Below are 17,260 nucleotides of genomic sequence, written 5' to 3' on the forward strand. Positions count from 1 at the left end.
AGATCAGAGAGAAGGCTGACACAGTAGTCTAGGCGGGATATAACGAGAGCCCGTAGCAGTAAGATAGCCGTTTGCGTGGAGAGGAAAGGGCGGATCTTGGCGATATTGTAAAGGTGAAACCGGCAGGTCTTGGTAACGGATCGGATGTGTGGGGTGAACGAGAGAGACGAGTCAAAGATGACACCGAGATCGCGGGCCTGAGAGACGGGACGGATGGTCGTGCCATCCACGGTGATAGGGAAGTCTGGGAGAGGACCGGGCTTGGGAGGGAAGATGAGGAGCTCAGTCTTACTCATGTTGAGTTTTAGGCGGCGGGCCGACATCCAGGTGGAGACGTCCCGGAGGCAGGAGGAGATGCGAGCCTGAAGGGAGGGGGAGAGGACAGGGGCGGAGATGTAGATCTGCGTGTCATCTGCGTAGAGATGGTAGTCAAAGCCGTGAGAGCGAATGAGATCACCAAGGGAGTGAGTGTAAATGGAGAACAGAAGAGGGCCAAGAACTGACCCTTGAGGAACTCCAACAGTTAAAGGATGGGACGGGGAGGAGGCGCCTGCGAAGGAGACCGAGAATGAGCGGCCAGAGAGATAAGAGGAGAACCAGGAGAGGACGGAGTCCGTGAAGCCAAGGTGAGATAAGGTGTGGAGGAGGAGGGGATGGTCGACAGTGTCAAAGTTGTTCGCGTCCTTGTTCCTTTTCGGAAATAGCCAGCAATTCTGTCACTCCTTCCACCCCCGTTCCTGGCGAGTTTGGACGATAGTTTCTATTGCTCAGCGCGAGTCTCACTGGTTCGGGAATTGGTCCCTCTCCCCAGCCTCTGTTCCCCTGAGACACCAAAGGACACGGGAGACGGGAGGGTCTTTCTCCATCACACCCTTCCTCCTGTGCCAGTTGTTCCCAATTGGTTCTAGTATCGGCTCTGCCACTCGTCTGCTGTGTGGCCTTGGGAAAGTCACTTCACTTCTCAGTACCTCACTTACATCATCTGTAAAACGGGGATTAAGGCTGTGAGTCCTGTGCAGGACAGGGACTCTGTCTGTATATATATTCATTACCCTATTGATTTTGCTAATGAGGTGGACAACCCCTTGATTCGATTTATCGTGATAATGTTGTCTTGTTTTTGTTTCGTTCTGTTTTGCTCTGCCGTCTGTCTCCCCCGATTAGACTGTGAGCCCGTCATTGGGCAGGGATTGTCTCTATCTGTTGCCAAATTGTTCATTCCAAGCGCTTAGTACAGTGCTCTGCACATAGTAAGCGCTCAATAAAGACGATTGAATGAATGAATGATCCGCCCCCCTCCTCTCCTCCCCGCCCCATCGCTGTAATCCCTTCCCAGCGCCATCTCTCTTCCCCCGCCCCCGAGCGGATGTTCCTGATGAGCCTTCTGCTGACCGCTGACTCCTCAATTTTGCTGACCTCTTGCTCCACCCCACATCGCACACTCACCACCTGAGACACACACTCGATCTCATCGTCTCTAACCACTGCACAGTCTCTACCCTCACCAACTCCGAAATCCCTCTACCAGACAACAAACTCCTCGCTTGCCTCCTCTCCCACACACCTCTTCCCCGTAAGTCTGTACTATTCCCCCCCAGAGACCTCCGATCTTTGGACCCCATCCAATTTTCTCAACTCATCGTGTCCCACTTAGCCTCCATACCCAAACTGCCCGTATTCACTGATGACCAAATTGACGCTGTCAACACCATTCTCGCTACTCAACTCAATTCACTCGCTCCCCTCTCCCTTCGTCGATCTCGTACTACTAAACCACAGCCCTGGATCACCAGCACAGTCCGCTTCCTTCCTCTTGTCCCCTTAGCCCACGTCCTCTCCCTGGCCTGGAACGCCCTCCCTCCTCAAACCCGACGGACAATTACTCCTCCCCACCCCGCACACACACTTCAAAGCCTTGTTGAAGGCATGTCTCCTCCAAGAGATTTTCCCAGACTGAGCCCCACTTTTCCTCATCTCTCACTCCCACTCCCTCTGTGTCACCCTGAATTGTTCCCTTTGCTCTTCCGAGTCATCAGTCGCAAAGATGCTCAATCGCACAAGCCCTTCCGGAGCCCGGATAGCTCAGTCGGTAGAGCATCAGACTTTTAATCTGAGGGTCCAGGGTTCAAGTCCCTGTGCGGGCGACTGCTTACTTTGTTAGTTGTTCTGGCTACATAACACAGACCAGAGTGAAGGTTTAGGAACTTGTATCACTGATTGTATTGATATTGCTCTTGTTCAATGCCAAGAGTTAAGGTGGAGACGAGATCATCAGACCACGTAGCCTTCCTGTACTACACGGGACTCACAATCTTAAAGGGTGGGAGTTAGGGATCCTCTAAGCACTTCACAGACGAGGAACCTGAGCCTCGGAAAGGTTCATTGACTTCAGATTAAAGACGGACCTGGGGTAAAAGGCACCTCCTTTTTATGTCATTAATTCCCGTTGCCCCAAGGATTACTACAATAATATTTTGTTAGAAACACAGTGCTTCGTGGGAAGCGAACTCTTCAATTCTAAAGGTTTGGGAGATGTTAAAAATCCGTGGAGATGCCAGGGATCGAATCCGGGGCCTCATAGAGGCAAAGCGTGCGCTCTACCACTGAGCTACATACCCCTGCTGGCACCTCGTTCACATTTCTCTCACCTGACCGTTTAGCATCCTCCGGTCGTTTCTGGGACCGTCAACTGCTTTGGGGTGGGGCCACCTCCCGCTCTCGGGGCCATAGAGTAACTGCTCGGGATGGGAGCGAAAGGCAAACCTGGGATTACCCAGCAAGGCCCTCCCTAGCTTTCCTGGTCTTTCTCTCTTGTTTCTGCTTCTCTATTTAGACCATTCTGCCTGGGTCAGGCTCTCTTTTGCCTTCCCACCCTCTTCCTCTCTCCCTTTTCATGGGGAAACTGTGTTTCTTGGGGGTGGAAACCAGCACCAGGAGAGATCCGACTGCTAAACCCGCGGAAATCGGAATTGCTGCCCGGGAGAGGGGACCTCCCTTTTGCCTCCACTTCCGCGATATAGGTGTCTGCCTCTGTATTGTAATTGTTAGGTCTCTCGTCCCTGTATCCAACGATCCGAGTTTGAATCTCGGTGGGACTTGCTGAATTTCACTTTAATTTTTAAAGCCGCTGCTTCTTCAGATTCTCGTCGACGTCTCTGGCGATCGCTCAGGTCGCTCGTCTTTGAGTCGTCTCTTTAGCAGGATCTTGGTCACGCTGATCTCGATGGTGAAATCTCAGCTGCCGGATTCAGACATTAAATCAAGAGGAACGTGGAAACCTCTAACGCTTTTAAATACTTCTTACGTTTTCAAATACTTTTTAAAAAAATGGATTGCCTGCATATTTTTACCTCGAGTATATTTTCCCCACAGGTCTGCGCAAGGAAGATCACCGTAGGCTTAGAAGTGCGCATGAATTGAAGGAAAGGAAAAGGCAATCGACAGGATTCCAACCCTGTGGGAAAACCCCTCTGGATTTCCATTGCATCAATTTAACCACTCGGCCACGACTGCTGATCGTGAGAGCATTTCCTTCAGTGAGAAATGTGCCATGTCTTGGGACCCTGAAGCGGCGTGGCTTAGTGGAAAGAGCATGGGCTTGGGAGTCAGAGGTGGTGGGGTCGGCTCCGCCGCTTTTCAGGTGCGTCTCTTTCGGAAAATCATTTCACTTCTCTGTGCCTCAGTTACCTCATCTGTAAAATGGGGATTGAGATTAGGGCTCACAGTCTTAATGTGGGACAATCTGATTACCGTGCATCTACCCTAGCGCTTAGAACAGTGCTTGGCACATAGTAAGCATTTAACAAATTCCATCATTATTAGTATTATTACTATTGGGTCAACTTATTACATTCTCTCCCACGCTGAGCAAAAAGGGACAGGGAGAGAGAAAAGCTTCCTTGACTGGAGGCTACCTGTCCAACCCTCATTACACCGAGCTGGTTCGTCTTCCCACATGGAAATATCAAAACAGTCCCTTTGCGCACGTGTCCCTGTAAATGAACCCTGTGTGAGGCATGGATTGTGTCTCATCTGATTACTCTGAAACAATCTTCTCGGATGACGATGTCCGTCGTTTTAACAGCCTCTCTTTCTTGTCGCTTCCTTCCTTCATTCATTCAATCGAATATATTGAGTGATTACTCCGTGCGGAGCACTGTACTAAGCGCTTGTTATGTACAATTGGGCAGTAGATAGAGACGATCCCTGCCCAACAACGGGCTCACAGTCTAAGCGGGGGAGACAGAGAACAAAACAAAACAGAACAAAACTAAACGAGTCGTTTGGCGTGAGTATCATCAAGATAAATAGAATCATAGATATATACACATCATTAACAAAATAGAGTATTAAATAATATATACGAGTATGCAAAAGTGCTGTGGGGAGGGGAACGGGGAAGGGTAGAGGGAGGGAGAAGGGGGAATGGGAAGGGGAGGAGGAGCAGAGGGAAGGGAAGGACTCAGTCTGGGAAGGACTCCTGGAGGAGGTGAGCTCTCAGTAGGGCTTTGAAGAGGGGAAGAGAGTTGGTTTGGCGGATGTGAGAAGGGAGGGCATTCCAGGTCAGCGGTAGATCGTGAGCCAGGGGTCGATGGCGGGACAGGCACGAACGAGGGACCGTGAGGAGGTGAGTGGCAGAGGAGCGGAGTGTACGGGGTGGGCTGTAGAAGAAGAGAAGGGAGGTGAGGTAGGAGAGGGCAAGGTGATGGGGAGCTTTGAAGCCAAGAGTGAGGAGGTTTTGTTTCATGCAAAGGTTGATAGGAAGCCATTGGAGGTTTTTGAGGAAGGGGGCGCCATGCCCAGAGCGTTTCTGTAGGAAGACGATCCGGGCAGTAGAAAGAATAATAGCAGGGAGAGACAGGAGGATGGGAGATCAGAGAGGAGGCTGACACAATAATCCAGTCGGTATATTATGAGAGCTTGTACCAGCAAGGTAGCGGTTTGGATGGAGAGGAAAAGGCAGATCTTGGCGATATTATGAAGGTGAGACCGGCAGGTTTTGGTGACGGATTGCGTGTGTGAGGTGAAGGAGAGAGACGAGTCAAGGATGACACCAAGGTTGCGGGCCGGTGAGACGGGAAGGATGGTCTTGAAGTGCACAGTGACAGGGAAGTCAGGGAGAGAACAGGGCTTGGGAGGGAAGATAAGGAGCTCAGGCTTGGACACGTTGAGCTTTAGGTGGCGGGCAGACATCCAGGTGGAGATGTCCTGAGGGCAGGAGGAGATACGAGCCTGGAGGGAGGGGGAGAGAACAGGGGAGGAGATGTAGATTTGGGTGTCATCTGCGTAGAGATGATAGTTGAAGCCGTGGGAGCGAATGAGTTCATCAAGGGAGTGAGTGTAGATGGAGAACAGAAGAGGGCCAAGAACTGGCCCTTGAGGAACCCCTACAGTTAGTGGATGGGAGCGGGAGGAGGAGCCCGCGAAGGAGACCGAGAATGAACGGCCAGAGAGATAAGAGGAGAACCAGGAGAGGACGGAGTCCATGAAGCCAAGGTTAGATAAAGTGTGGAGGAGAAGGGGTTGGTCGACAGTGTCAAAGGCAGCTGAGAGGTCGAGGAGGATTAGGATAAAGTAGCACCCTTTGGATTTAGCAAGAAGGAGATCATCGGTGACCTTTGAGAGGACAGTTTCGGTGGAGTGGTGGGGACGGGGGACAGATCGGAGGGGGCCCAGGAGAGAGTTGGAGTAAAGGAATTCAAGGCAGAGAGTGTAGACGACACGTCCTAGGAGTTTGGACAGGAAGGGCAGGAGGGAGACAGGACGATAACTGCAAGGGGAAGTGGGGTCAAGAGAGGGGTTTTTTTTGTTTTTTGTTTTTAAGATGGGGGAGACGTGGGCATGTTTGAAGGCAGAGGGGAAGAAGCCGTAGGGGAGTGAGTGGTTAAAGATGGAAGTTAAGGAGGGGAGGAGGGAAGGGGCGTTAGTTTTTATAAGGTGAGGGGGAATGAGGTCCGAAGCACAGGTGGAGGGGGAGACACTTGTGAGGAGGGAGAAGATCTTCTCTGAGGATACTGCTGGGAAGAATGAGAAAGTAGGGGAGAGGGTTGAGAGCGGGCGAGGGGGATGGAGAAGAGGGAGGGGTGACTTTGGGGAGCTCAGACCATTTGAGAAATGAAAGCGCGAGCTGTTTGACAGCAGCTGCATAAGTTGAACGGTGAGAGAAGAGAAGAGAACTAGATGGGGAGAGACCCAAATCCTGTCCTTTCCGGAGCCCGGCTGCTGATTTCCCTGGAGTTCAGTCAGAGAAAGAAAGCGCGGCCACAACCGGTGCCACGGATGGGCCAAAAGACTCGCCTGGGGGCTCACCACATTTTACTCCCGAACCTCTGGGCTGCCACCGAGGGTCCGAGTTTTCCGAATGGTGAGAAGACTACCTAGGGCCCACAACTAGTGTTGGCCTCGGTGGCAACAAAATTGCAGCGCTGTGAGCAGGATTCGAACCTGCGCGGGGAAGCCCCCATTGGATTTCGAGTCCAACGCCTTAACCTCTCGGCCATCACAGCACAGCAAAGTCGCTTTGGGAAGCATTAAAAAGTGAGTGCGGAGGAAGGGACCGAGATGGAGGAGGAGGCAGAAGATAAGAAGGAGAAGGAGGAGGGCGAGGAAGAGAAGGAGGAAGAATTCTCTTACAACGCCGTTCTGTGTTCTTGACAAACATCGTGTTGGCTGGAAATCGGCTTAGAGGAAGCTCCCATTCCACGGGAACAAATGGTCTAGGGGGCAGTTCCTTAGCAGACACCCCCTTTACTGACATATTTTCCTTACGAATCCCCATATTACTGTTCTGCCCACGACCAGCAGAACGCTCCCATCGTTGCCACTAAAGTCCATTGTAGTCTTCTACAGAGCGGCAAGTTACAAAAACACAGAGACCAAAAGCGCCGTATAGTAATGCAGGGTCAGAGGCTGAGAATTGTAGCTGCACAAACAAGCATACAACCACTTCTTCCTGCACCGTAGACTGCAAGGTCCTTGAAGGCAGGGATCATATTTACTAATTCTATTTTCTCCCAAGCACTGATTAGAATACTCTGCACACATTAGGCTCTCACGCTTTACTTTGGAATGAAAAAGATCAGGAGATGTCTGCTACCATAAGCTTCCATCAACCTCTTTTTTTTTTTAATGGTATTTGTTGTGCCCTTACTAAATACAGTTCATCACACTAAGGACTGGGGTAGATACAAGATAATCACATTGGATGCAGTCCCTTTCCCACACAAGGCTCATATTCTAGGGAGAAGGGAGGAGGGAGGAGGATTTTAATCCCCATTGTGCAGATGAGAAAGCCGAAGCACAGAGACGTCCAGGGACTCGTAAAAAGTCACAAAGCAGACAAATGGCCCATCTAGGATTAGAACACAGGGCCTCTGACTCCCAGCCCTGCGTACGTTTCACTAGGCCGCACTGCTTCTCTTTATTCTCATCATTATAGTAACCACTGATACAGGCAGGATTAAGGAAATAATGACAACTTGGCTCTCCAAGGTGTGAGCTCCCCCAAATCGCCCCTTCCCCTTCTCAGTCCCTCCCCTTCTTGGCCCCCTCTTCAACTTTCCCATCCTTCACAGCAGTAGCTCCAGAGATCTCCTGCCTCCTCTCAAATGCCACCCCTTCCACATGCGCATCGGACCTTATAAAACCTCTCGCCCCTTCCCTCCATCCCTCCCTAAAAGCCATCGCCAACCGTTCACTTTCCAGTGGCTTTTCCCACTGCCTTCAAACATGTCCATGTCCCCCATCCTTAAAAAAACCTCCCTCGACCCCCCAGCTCCCTCCAGTCGGCGCCCCATCTCCCTCCTACTATTCCTCTCCAAACTCCTTGAGCGAGTCGTCCACACCCGCTGTCTCAAACTGCTCTCTTCCAGTTCTCTCCCGGACCCCCTCCGATCTGGCTTCCGTCCCCTTCACTCCACATAAAGCGCCCTCTCAGAGGTCACCAATGATCTCCTTCTTGCAAAATCCAACGGCTTCTACTCCATCCTAATCCTCCTCAACCTCTCAGCTGCCTTTGACACTGTGGACCATGCCCTTCTCCTGGAAACGTCATCCAACTTTGGCGTTACTGACTCTCTTCTCCTGGTTCTCCTCTTATCTCTCTAGCCATTCATTCTCGGTCTCCTTGGAGGGCTCCTCCCCAGTCTCCCACCCCCTAATGTGGGGGTCCCTCAGGGTTCAGTTCTGGGTCCTCTTCAATTTGTTAAGCGCTTACTATATGCCAAGCACTCTTGTAAACGCTGGGGGAGATACGAGTTACAATCAGGTTAGACACGGTCCCTGTCCTACATGGGGCTCCTACATGGGGCTCACAGGTTCACAGTTTTCACTCCCGCTGTTTGCCCTCTCCATCCCATAGCACATATCAATAATCGATAATCTTGTCTTATGCCATCGAGTCGTCTCCGACGCATAGTGACGCCAGGAACACATCTCCCCCAGAATGCCGCACCTCCATCTGCAATCGTTCCGGTCGTGCATCTATAGTGTTTTCTTGGCGAAAATACGGAAGCGGTTTACCATTGCCTCCTTCCGCGCAGTCAACTCGAGTCGCCGCCCTCGACTCTCTCCCATGCCGCTGCCGCCCCGCACGAGTGAGTTCGGACTTGTAGCAGATCGCCTGCCACTCGCTAGCCTTTGCCCAAGCTAAGAATGGAATGGGTAGTAGGCCTCTGCTAGACTCTCCCTCCCGTAGTGGAGCCTGGTGGAGTACTGGAAACTCTCCAGGTGCGACCCTGAGAGAGGAATCAATGATCAAATGTTTATATATTGATTTATTGATGAATTAGCCCACCTCGGCAGCGGCATTCTTGGCTTCCGGGGGGAGGGAGGGAAGGATGACGGCGTGTTTTATGGATGCTGCTGCCCCTGATTTTCCGGGGCTGAGGAAAGAATTCGGTACTCTCTTTCTCTCCTCCCACCTCCCCGAATTCTGTATTCCTTTGTTTCCTTCCCTCCCACTCCACTTCCCACCCTAATCATCTCAGAACTGGATTGCCGACCCGGCATTTGGGTAATATGATAAACTGATCAAAATGGAAGGAGATGAGGTTCTCTAGCTCGGGGGTTAGACTAATTGTCTTGTAAAGGAGCTGTGGTGAGCTCGAATCTCAGCATGACCTGTAACGACCTCGATACTCTATTTTCTTTTAAGACCTTTCTATTTTTTTTTTTTTAACGACTCTCCCCATGTTACCTGGTAAATTCTTCGAGGATCTGGATAATTTCTACTAATCCTTTTGTAGTCTCCCAAGCTTTTAGAATAGTCTTGCACAATGTAGGGCCCTACTTAATACTGCGGATCATCCTCTTCCAAGCGCTCTGGACACAGTAAGCGCACAACCAAAATGATAGATCGACTGATTGAATGATCAGCTACCGCTCGTCTTTAGATTTCAGATAGGCGGATCCCGATAGCGTCGACAAATACGTCGAGTTGAGGCGGGAGGTATCGTTGGCATTGGTGGTTCAGTGGTAGAATTCTCGCCTGCCACGCGGGAGGCCCGGGTTCGATTCCCGGCCAATGCAGACGCCCTTTTACTGCGGCCCCACAACTTCTCTGGGCCCTCCAACTCAATCATTCCTCCGCTTGCCCTCTCCTGCAGGCATCCAAACGTTGCTCCCCTAATGTGGAGGGGAAAATGTCGCAGCCATTTCCGAGGGTTTGCAGTCACGTCGTCGTCCTGTTCAGTTTTCTCCCCGCTCCGTCAGGAACCTGGGGAAAAGTTTTAGCACGAAAGGATGCAAAAATGAAGATGGTTCCCGATGTGGGAAGAGAAACCCCTTCTAAATCGGGATGTGTGGACGGGGGTGGGGGGTGACCCCAATGGTTGGGGAACCTAGTGCTTCTTGGATGTTGAGGCGATAAGCAGAATCGTGAGTGCTCAAGGAATCCCAACAGTGAGTCAAAAGAACACTTCTTATTTCTTCCTATTAGGATCCTTGGGCTTTTTCTTGTCCGGGAATGGCCCAAACGAGAACTGTGACTTGCCCAAGGTAAGATAGGCGACAAGAGGCGGATGGGGGGCTTAAGAACCAGGTCCTCTGACTTCCATTGGTGTTTGCAGTCACAGCCCATGGTGACCAAGCACATAGCCCGAAAATATTTCCAGTTAGGATCCTTGGGCAATCTCCTTGTATGAGAATGGCCCAGGTTGTAACTATCAGAAGGGCCGGGGCCGGGGGGAGGGAGCCGAGGGGAAGGAAAAAGAAGAGGAGTGTCAGGAGTGGGATTCGAACCCACGCCTCCAAAGGAGACTGCGACCTGAACGCAGCGCCTTAGACCGCTCGGCCATCCTGACCTCGGGAGCCTCCCTTTTTCTACTCTCTTCACCGGCTCACGAAAGGCAAAAGGGAACTGTGCCCGAGATTATGGCACACGGCATCTGCCCGCGACCTTTCTTTTCCTTGATATGCCTATGGCTATGGCCGTGGTATAGGCTGGAGCAAGTGAAAACGGATGAACAAGAATAGTTTCCTCGACTTTGGAAACCAGATTTGAGCCATCACAAAAAGAACATCTTGTGAAATCCCAGGATCAAACGAAGGACCTTTAGCTCTTCACTCTTATGCGCTCCAGTGGTTATTGAAATACGGGGAAGAAGAAGGTTGGTATTTTGAGGCAGAGGATAGCAGGAGAAGGGGAAATTGTCAGCTGCAGGGAAAAGGTGTGATAAGGAGGACCCTCCCTTCCCCTACTCCCCCACCAGCCCCGGCCCCCAGTACTACCATCTGCCCTTCCTCTCACTCTACACAAACGGTGTTCTGGGCTGAAAAGACTCAAATAATTTGTGTGGGCGCAGGCGAATTTCTTCCTGGGAGCCTGAGGCGTGTGAACCCGAGCCCGAGTCCTAGCCAATCAGACCCAAAGGAATAATGGGCTGTATTCATTCATTCAGTCAGTCAGTCCTATTTATTGAGCTTTTACTGAGTGCAGAGCGCTGGACTCGGCGCTTGGAAAGTACAATTCGGCAACCAATAGAGACAATCCCTACCCAACAACGGACTCGCAGTCTAGAAGGTGGGGGGAGGGCGGGGGAGGGGAGACAGACAACAGAACAAAACAATGCAAATATACAGGCATCAATAGCATCAATGCAAAATAAATGGAATTATGCATATATAATAATGTTGGTATTTGTTAAGCGCTGACTAGGTGCCGAGCACTGTTCTAAGCGCTGGGGGAGATACAGGGTAATCAGGTTGTCCCACGTGGGGCTCACACACTTTTAATCCCTATTTTACAGATGAGGGAACTGAGGCACAGAGAAGTTAAGTGACTTGCCCACAGTCACACAGCTGACAAGTGGCAGAGCCGGGAGTCGAACTCATGACCGACCTCATGACTCCGAAGCCCAGGCTCTTTCCACGCTGCTTCTCCAATATATAATAATCCATTAATAAAATGAATAGAATAATAAATGTATACACAAGTGCTGTGGGGCGGGGAGGCGGGGGGGGGGGGGGAGCCCAGAGGGAAGGAGTCGGGAAGATGGGGAGGGGAGGAGGAGAAGAGGAAAAGGAGGGCTTGGTCTAGGTAAGGCCTCCTGGAGGAGGTGAGCTTTCTGTAGGGCTTTGAAGCGGGGAAGTGTGCTAGTTTGGCGGATGTGAGGAGGGAGGGCATCCAGGCCAGAGGTAGGACGTGGGCCAGGGGTCGACGGTGGGACAGGCGAGAACGAGGCACAGTGACAAGAACGATACGGTAAGTGCTCGTGCCCTGCACGAATACATCTGGCGTGTGTGGGCTGAGAGTTCTAAACTGGACTTCTAAACTGTACTGCAAACCACGAAGTAATCTGCTAAAAGACAATAGCAGGGTGAACCGCAGGGGGAGGGCCGCTTACAGGGTTGCGGGGGTCTCCCTCTTCCTCTTCCTCCGCCTCCTGATGGAAACTGAGTAAAAGCGAGTGGGGACCGACTGAACTCAATGACGTCCCAGAACCGCGCAAGTTTCCGTACGGTGTGGCCTGAACCAGGTGAAAAGACATATTTCCCTGACCGGGAATCGAACCCGGGCCGCGGCGGTGAGAGCGCCGAATCCTAACCACTAGACCACCAGGGAAAACGGTGAGAGGCAGTCTCCTGAAAACTTTCAAATACTCTCTCTACTTCTTGATGAGGCTGGAAACCCGAGGCGACGAACAGCCAACCTCCTGGCATCTAGTCTGTTTTCGGTCAACGATCGACAAGGAGCGCTTGGCTCCAGCTGGAACCTCTTTCCCTCATCTCCCTGACGCTCTCAATTCCCTATCCTTGTCCAATTCCCCACCATCTGACCTCAGGAAAGTGGGGGGAGAGATGAATCAACGTCCCACCGGGGACTGGAGCCAGAGAGTGAGATGCGGAGTGAATTGGGCGAGCGCAGTACAGTCCATAGGTATCCTCGTACTGCTGAATTAAGGTGCGCTTTGTCTCAACCGGGCCTGCAAGTCAAGCAATCCCATCCCAGGTCACGGGGTTCCGGATTTCAGCGATTGAGAATTCACGGGGATCCTGGCTCCTTCGAGGTTCAGCCAGCCCCGAGGCAGGGGCATGATCCCGACGGAATCAGAGCTCATCTCTTTCGGTAGCCTCATTCCCTACCCCAGCCCCAACCCAGTGAGGAACGTTTCGAATGGATGAGAAGGGTCTGGTCGGCGCGGGAATTTCGGGCATCCAAAAGCCGGTCCGAATTAAGCAGTGTGGGGAGGGAAACGTTTTTCTTTCTACGACGGGACGGATCAGTGCGGGGATGAGGGAGGATGAGGCGAGGTTGGGGGCGCGGGTGATGAAAGGTGCTGGCACGATTGGTCCCAAAATCTCCTCCTTGGACTGCGACTTCATTCATTCATTCATTCATCCATCCATCCATCCATCCATCCATCCATCCATCCATCCATCCATCCAATCAATCGTATTTTTTGAGCGCTGACTGTGTGCAGATCACTGTACTAAGCGCTTGGAAAGCACCATACGGCAATAAAGAGAGACGATCCCTGCCCACAACGAGCTCACCGTCTAGAGTTCCATGTGGGACAGGGACTGTCTCCAACCTGATTAACTCGTATCTATCCCAGGGGACGCACAGTACGCGCCTTACAGATACCATATTGTTATTATATTACATATCATATTACATATAATGACATTAAGAAGAATGAAAGAAGCGACACTACGGGCAACGACGGGAGGTAAAAAGGTAAAGAGGGAGGCCCTCGGAGGTCCCTGGTGGTCTAGTGGTCAGGATTCGGGGCTTTCACCGCTGCGGCCCGGCTTCGATTCCCGCTCAGGGAAGGTTACTTCTTAACAATTTTCCTTTGCTTCCAAGCCCCACATGGAAACGACGAGTGGGCCTAGACACTTCAGATGTCCCGCTTATCCCTTTTGCCCAGTGGCCTGATTAGAAATTGAACGTTGCCGAGGAAGCTGCGGCAGCCTCGTTGAGTACTTGCCATTCTATAGTCGGAGCGTGACGCTCCGATTTGGGTCGTTCCTCAACTACTGTTCTAGTGCAGTATAGACTCCCGTCTGCGATTCTAATTTGTGTTAATGTCCTTGGAGCTAGGACGGGAAGGAGAGAAACAAGCGCTTGGGGAAGAAGAGAAAAAGGGAAAGCGCCCAAAGCAGTGACAGCAACACTGCTTCCTGTCTAACCGAGGCTAATGCTGATGTCTAACACTGATGTCTAACCTTGCGCTAACCGAGTCGCTACGGCCACCACGGCTCAGGCTGGAGCCCTCGGAGGCAGGATTTGCTGATTTGCCGAGTGGTAAAATGTACCACTTGCCGAAACCCGGGATCGAACCAGGGACCTTTAGATCTTCAGTCTAACGCTCTCCCAACTGAGCTATTTCGGCTCTCCTTAGGGCGCTTTTCAACGAAGACTCTCGCGTTATAGCCAACTGAAACCTTGAGCCAGGGTTTCTGATAACTGACAGTAAGTACCGAGGAAGGGCATGGAGCCGAGATCTTCCTGCAGACAAGATGGAAACATGTATGAAAACTTGACTAGAGACGGAGAGACGGAGCATCCTTCCCCGTTCCCGGCTCCATTGGCCCTGCAGGGGGAGGGGAATGGAGACAGAGGCCGCCGCGTCTCTGCAGACGCTTTGGAAAAATCCCCCTGTTCCCAGTTACTAGTGTCCCACTGTGATGGAGAGATGGAGAGAACGTTTCTAAAAAATCAAAAATCAGCCTCCATCCCGGGCCTCAGCCCCACAGTCCCTGGTCGGGGAGAGGTTTGGAAGCGGGGCTGCCTCTTCTTCTCTCCCGCAGGCCTCCCCGGCTCCTCGGGGCTCAGAGCGGCGGATGGGACGAAGAAGAGGAGGCCGAGGGGGGCCGGGGCCTGGAGGGGCCGAAGCCGGGCCCGCCAGCCTCGGGGGATTGATGATTTATTCATTTTGACATGAAAGGAAAGACCGGCGCCCCCTCCCACAGGACGGTCATGTCCAGTGCCGGGGGGGGGCGGGGCAAGGGAGGGTTGTGTTTTATTTGGGGCGGCAGTGAGGGCAGCTGTCCGGGTCCGTCCTGTCCGCTCCCGCAGCCCCGAGAGCGGCATGGGGGCGGCGGGGAGGGGAGCGGCAGCAGCAGCTCTCCGGGACCAGCCGGGAGACCCCCGGCTCCGGCCGACCATCTGGGGTCCCCCTTGCCGCGGGGGTCAGCACCAGCTTCACCCGCACACCCTTGGATTTTGGAGGAAACGGCGCTGGCTGCAGAGGGGGCAGAGGTCAGCCTGGATTCCTTCCTCCCCAACTTCACGGAAAGTCTCTCCTCCCTCTTCCCCAGGTCTTCCCCTTGTCTCTCCGGATGGGGAGACCTCGTAATGCCCTGCGGAATTCAGATTATGCCGAAAGCGTAGGAGACCACTGCCTCTTATGGATATCTTGATGGATTTCTGCTGAATAACCCGCCCTAACAAAAACTATTCCTCAGTAGCCTGGAACCAAAGGCTCGATTCCAGGCGCTCGCTAGGGAGGGCCAAACAAGGGCCCGGCTAGCTCAGTCGGTAGAGCATGAGACTCTTAATCTCAGGGTCGTGGGTTCGAGCCCCACGTTGGGCGCAAGTCTTTTTGCTTTCATTTCTAAATAGGCCTCTCTCCAAAGAGGTTATTCTAGTGCCAGCTAGACTCCTCCCCAATCCTCCGTCCACTATCGTGCCCTTCGGCCCCTTCAGCGATTTGAACCGCGGGACCTCTCTCACTGCAAGCGAGGATCACAATGAACCACTCGCGAGGGAAGCGCTCTTGAGTCTCAGAGGGGAAACCTTTTCTCGCCTCCACCGCCCCCCTTTCCGACACGGGGTCTGTGTGGGCGTGCAAGCTGGCCGGGGCGGGGGTGGGGACGGGGGAAGGGGATTGAGGAGGGACGACCACCGGCGGTGAAATCTAGTCCATTGGGGAGGGTACTCGGCACTTGGCGGGGGTTCTTACTGTTGTGGTAAGAAGATAATGATGATAATAGTATTGTTATTATTAGCGGTAAAGGGGACGGTGACACAACACTTGACCGCAGCCACAATCCCCTCTTTTCCATGTCGCCACTGAATTTCTCCTGGATTCACTGAACTTCCCCCGCAATTCAATTCGAGCTCCTGGGTCGCGGAGGCGGGGGAGGGGGCTGGAGGGCCTCAACCCTTCTGCATTGGGCAGAGAAGCAGATTAGCCTGATTAGTCAGGAGACCTGGATTTCAATCTGGGCTGTACCACAAGCTAACCATGTGACCTTGGGCAAGTCATATCATTGTACCTGGTCATTTCAAGGTACCTCTTCTCCCAACCCCTTGGACTGTGACCCTAAAGTGAGACAGAGTGTGGGCCCGATCTTTCTCTATTGAAGCAACCCCACTACTTATCACATAGTAAGGGTTTAAGGAATAATTGAGTTATTCCCGCTACAATAGCTGGGAAGGGCAGAGCTTCCTCCAACAGGGTATTGTGCTATCAACTCTCTCTGAGGTAATGGGGGTGGGGCGGGGCGGGGCGGGGCGGGGCGGGGCGTGGGGTCCATTGCAGCCATGCCATCTCTTCTTTTCCTATCAACACCGCTGCAGAGACCAGTAGGAAGACACAGAGTGCTTAGACAACTAAAAACGTTGGATCGCTGCGTTGGCCGGGAATCGAACCCGGGTCAACTGCTTGGAAGGCAGCTATGCTAACCACTATACCACCAACGCCGCGGTGGGCGAGTGCTCCGCTGTAGCCCTAACCAAGCCAGTGCCTTAGACCTCTCAGCCCAACTACCAGGATTTGATATTGTGTGGGGCGTTTCCGAAGGGAATTTGGGCCGATCCTGGATTTTTAAGGAATCTTCTCCGGAGCCTTTTGCCCAGAAAAGGCTTCGCTTTTGCCCAGTTTCTCCCCGCCTTGGCAAGCGACGGACCAAAGAGGAAAAGTTTGCTATTGGCCTCTTTGCCATTCAGCCCTTTGTTGTCTTTAACAGACTGACCCCAGGGCTTGCGGGACAGTTTAGGAGTCCAGCCTAGATCTCCCAGTGCACGTATCCCGGAGTTATTCGTGCAGTGGAAGACTCAAAAGCAGTCTTCCCCCCCCCCCGCCCGCCCCCCGCCCCCCGCCCCCCTCCACCCTCCGAGGGCAATTGTCCTCCTTCAAATCTCCTGCCTATAAGACATTTAAGCTTCCCCATTTAACCTTTCGTTTCCCCTACTCCCTCTCTTCTGCATCGCCTTTACCTTTTTAGCTCTTGCTATTCACACCACCCTCAGTCCCGCAGCAGGTACGTATTTGTATGTAGTTTATTTCAATGTCTGTTTCCCCTGTAGACTGTAAACTCTTGGTGGGAAGGGAACAGTATATCTTAATGGGCTCCCAGGTACGTTTTCCTCATTCTTTACCTTCCCAGCTTTAGACTCTTCCCGAGAGAGAAGGGGAAGGTATCAGAGTCCGAGAAGGAATCTTAGGCTCCTCATCAGGGAAACTCAAAACATGTTCTCCCAGGTCCCACTTTACCTGGTTATCGCGCATCAGCCTCGTGACTCTGGGACCAGTGGGGTGGAAAATAAAGCTTTCACGACGAGGATGGGATTCGAACCCACGCGTGCAGAGCACAATGGATTAGCAGTCCATCGCCTTAACCACTCGGCCACCTCGTCTTTCTTCCTCTCCCGCTACCTCCTGGATGGGGAGAAGCAAACCGTGGCTTTGAGATACGAATTGCTGTTCCTACCGCCCAAGCAAGAAGCGAAATGCAGCTGATCAGGGAAATAGAGGATGGGAGCAGCGGGAAATGGATGCAAATTTTCAAAGTCAAAACTCAATCAGAAAAA

General features: G+C 52.4%; 1 long non-coding RNA gene and 9 other non-coding genes across 10 annotated transcripts; 4 read left to right on the plus strand and 6 right to left on the minus strand.

The window, feature by feature from the left end:
* The first annotated feature begins 2,014 nt into the window (after positions 1 to 2,014).
* Positions 2,015 to 13,836, plus strand: LOC120638423. The gene is made up of 3 exons (XR_005660081.1): positions 2,015 to 2,028; positions 12,164 to 12,166; positions 13,805 to 13,836. It is a non-coding gene; the product is annotated as an uncharacterized LOC120638423 (long non-coding RNA).
* Positions 2,072 to 2,144, plus strand: TRNAK-UUU. Its single transcript has one exon. It is a non-coding gene; the product is annotated as a tRNA-Lys (tRNA).
* TRNAS-CGA lies at positions 6,424 to 6,506 on the minus strand. The gene has a single exon. It is a non-coding gene; the product is annotated as a tRNA-Ser (tRNA).
* On the plus strand, positions 9,458 to 9,528 carry TRNAG-GCC. Its single transcript has one exon. It is a non-coding gene; the product is annotated as a tRNA-Gly (tRNA).
* Positions 10,219 to 10,301, minus strand: TRNAL-CAG. The gene has a single exon. It is a non-coding gene; the product is annotated as a tRNA-Leu (tRNA).
* Positions 11,990 to 12,061, minus strand: TRNAE-CUC. The gene has a single exon. It is a non-coding gene; the product is annotated as a tRNA-Glu (tRNA).
* On the minus strand, positions 13,763 to 13,835 carry TRNAF-GAA. The gene has a single exon. It is a non-coding gene; the product is annotated as a tRNA-Phe (tRNA).
* Positions 13,837 to 14,965: 1,129 nt separating the features above from the next.
* On the plus strand, positions 14,966 to 15,038 carry TRNAK-CUU. The gene has a single exon. It is a non-coding gene; the product is annotated as a tRNA-Lys (tRNA).
* A 1,040-nt stretch (positions 15,039 to 16,078) lies between these two features.
* On the minus strand, positions 16,079 to 16,150 carry TRNAG-UCC. Its single transcript has one exon. It is a non-coding gene; the product is annotated as a tRNA-Gly (tRNA).
* Positions 16,151 to 17,004: 854 nt separating this feature from the next.
* Positions 17,005 to 17,086, minus strand: TRNAS-GCU. The gene has a single exon. It is a non-coding gene; the product is annotated as a tRNA-Ser (tRNA).
* Between the last annotated feature and the right edge of the window lie 174 nt (positions 17,087 to 17,260).

This window comes from Ornithorhynchus anatinus, chromosome 5 (assembly GCF_004115215.2).
Source record: "Ornithorhynchus anatinus isolate Pmale09 chromosome 5, mOrnAna1.pri.v4, whole genome shotgun sequence".
Taxonomy (NCBI): domain Eukaryota; kingdom Metazoa; phylum Chordata; class Mammalia; order Monotremata; family Ornithorhynchidae; genus Ornithorhynchus; species Ornithorhynchus anatinus.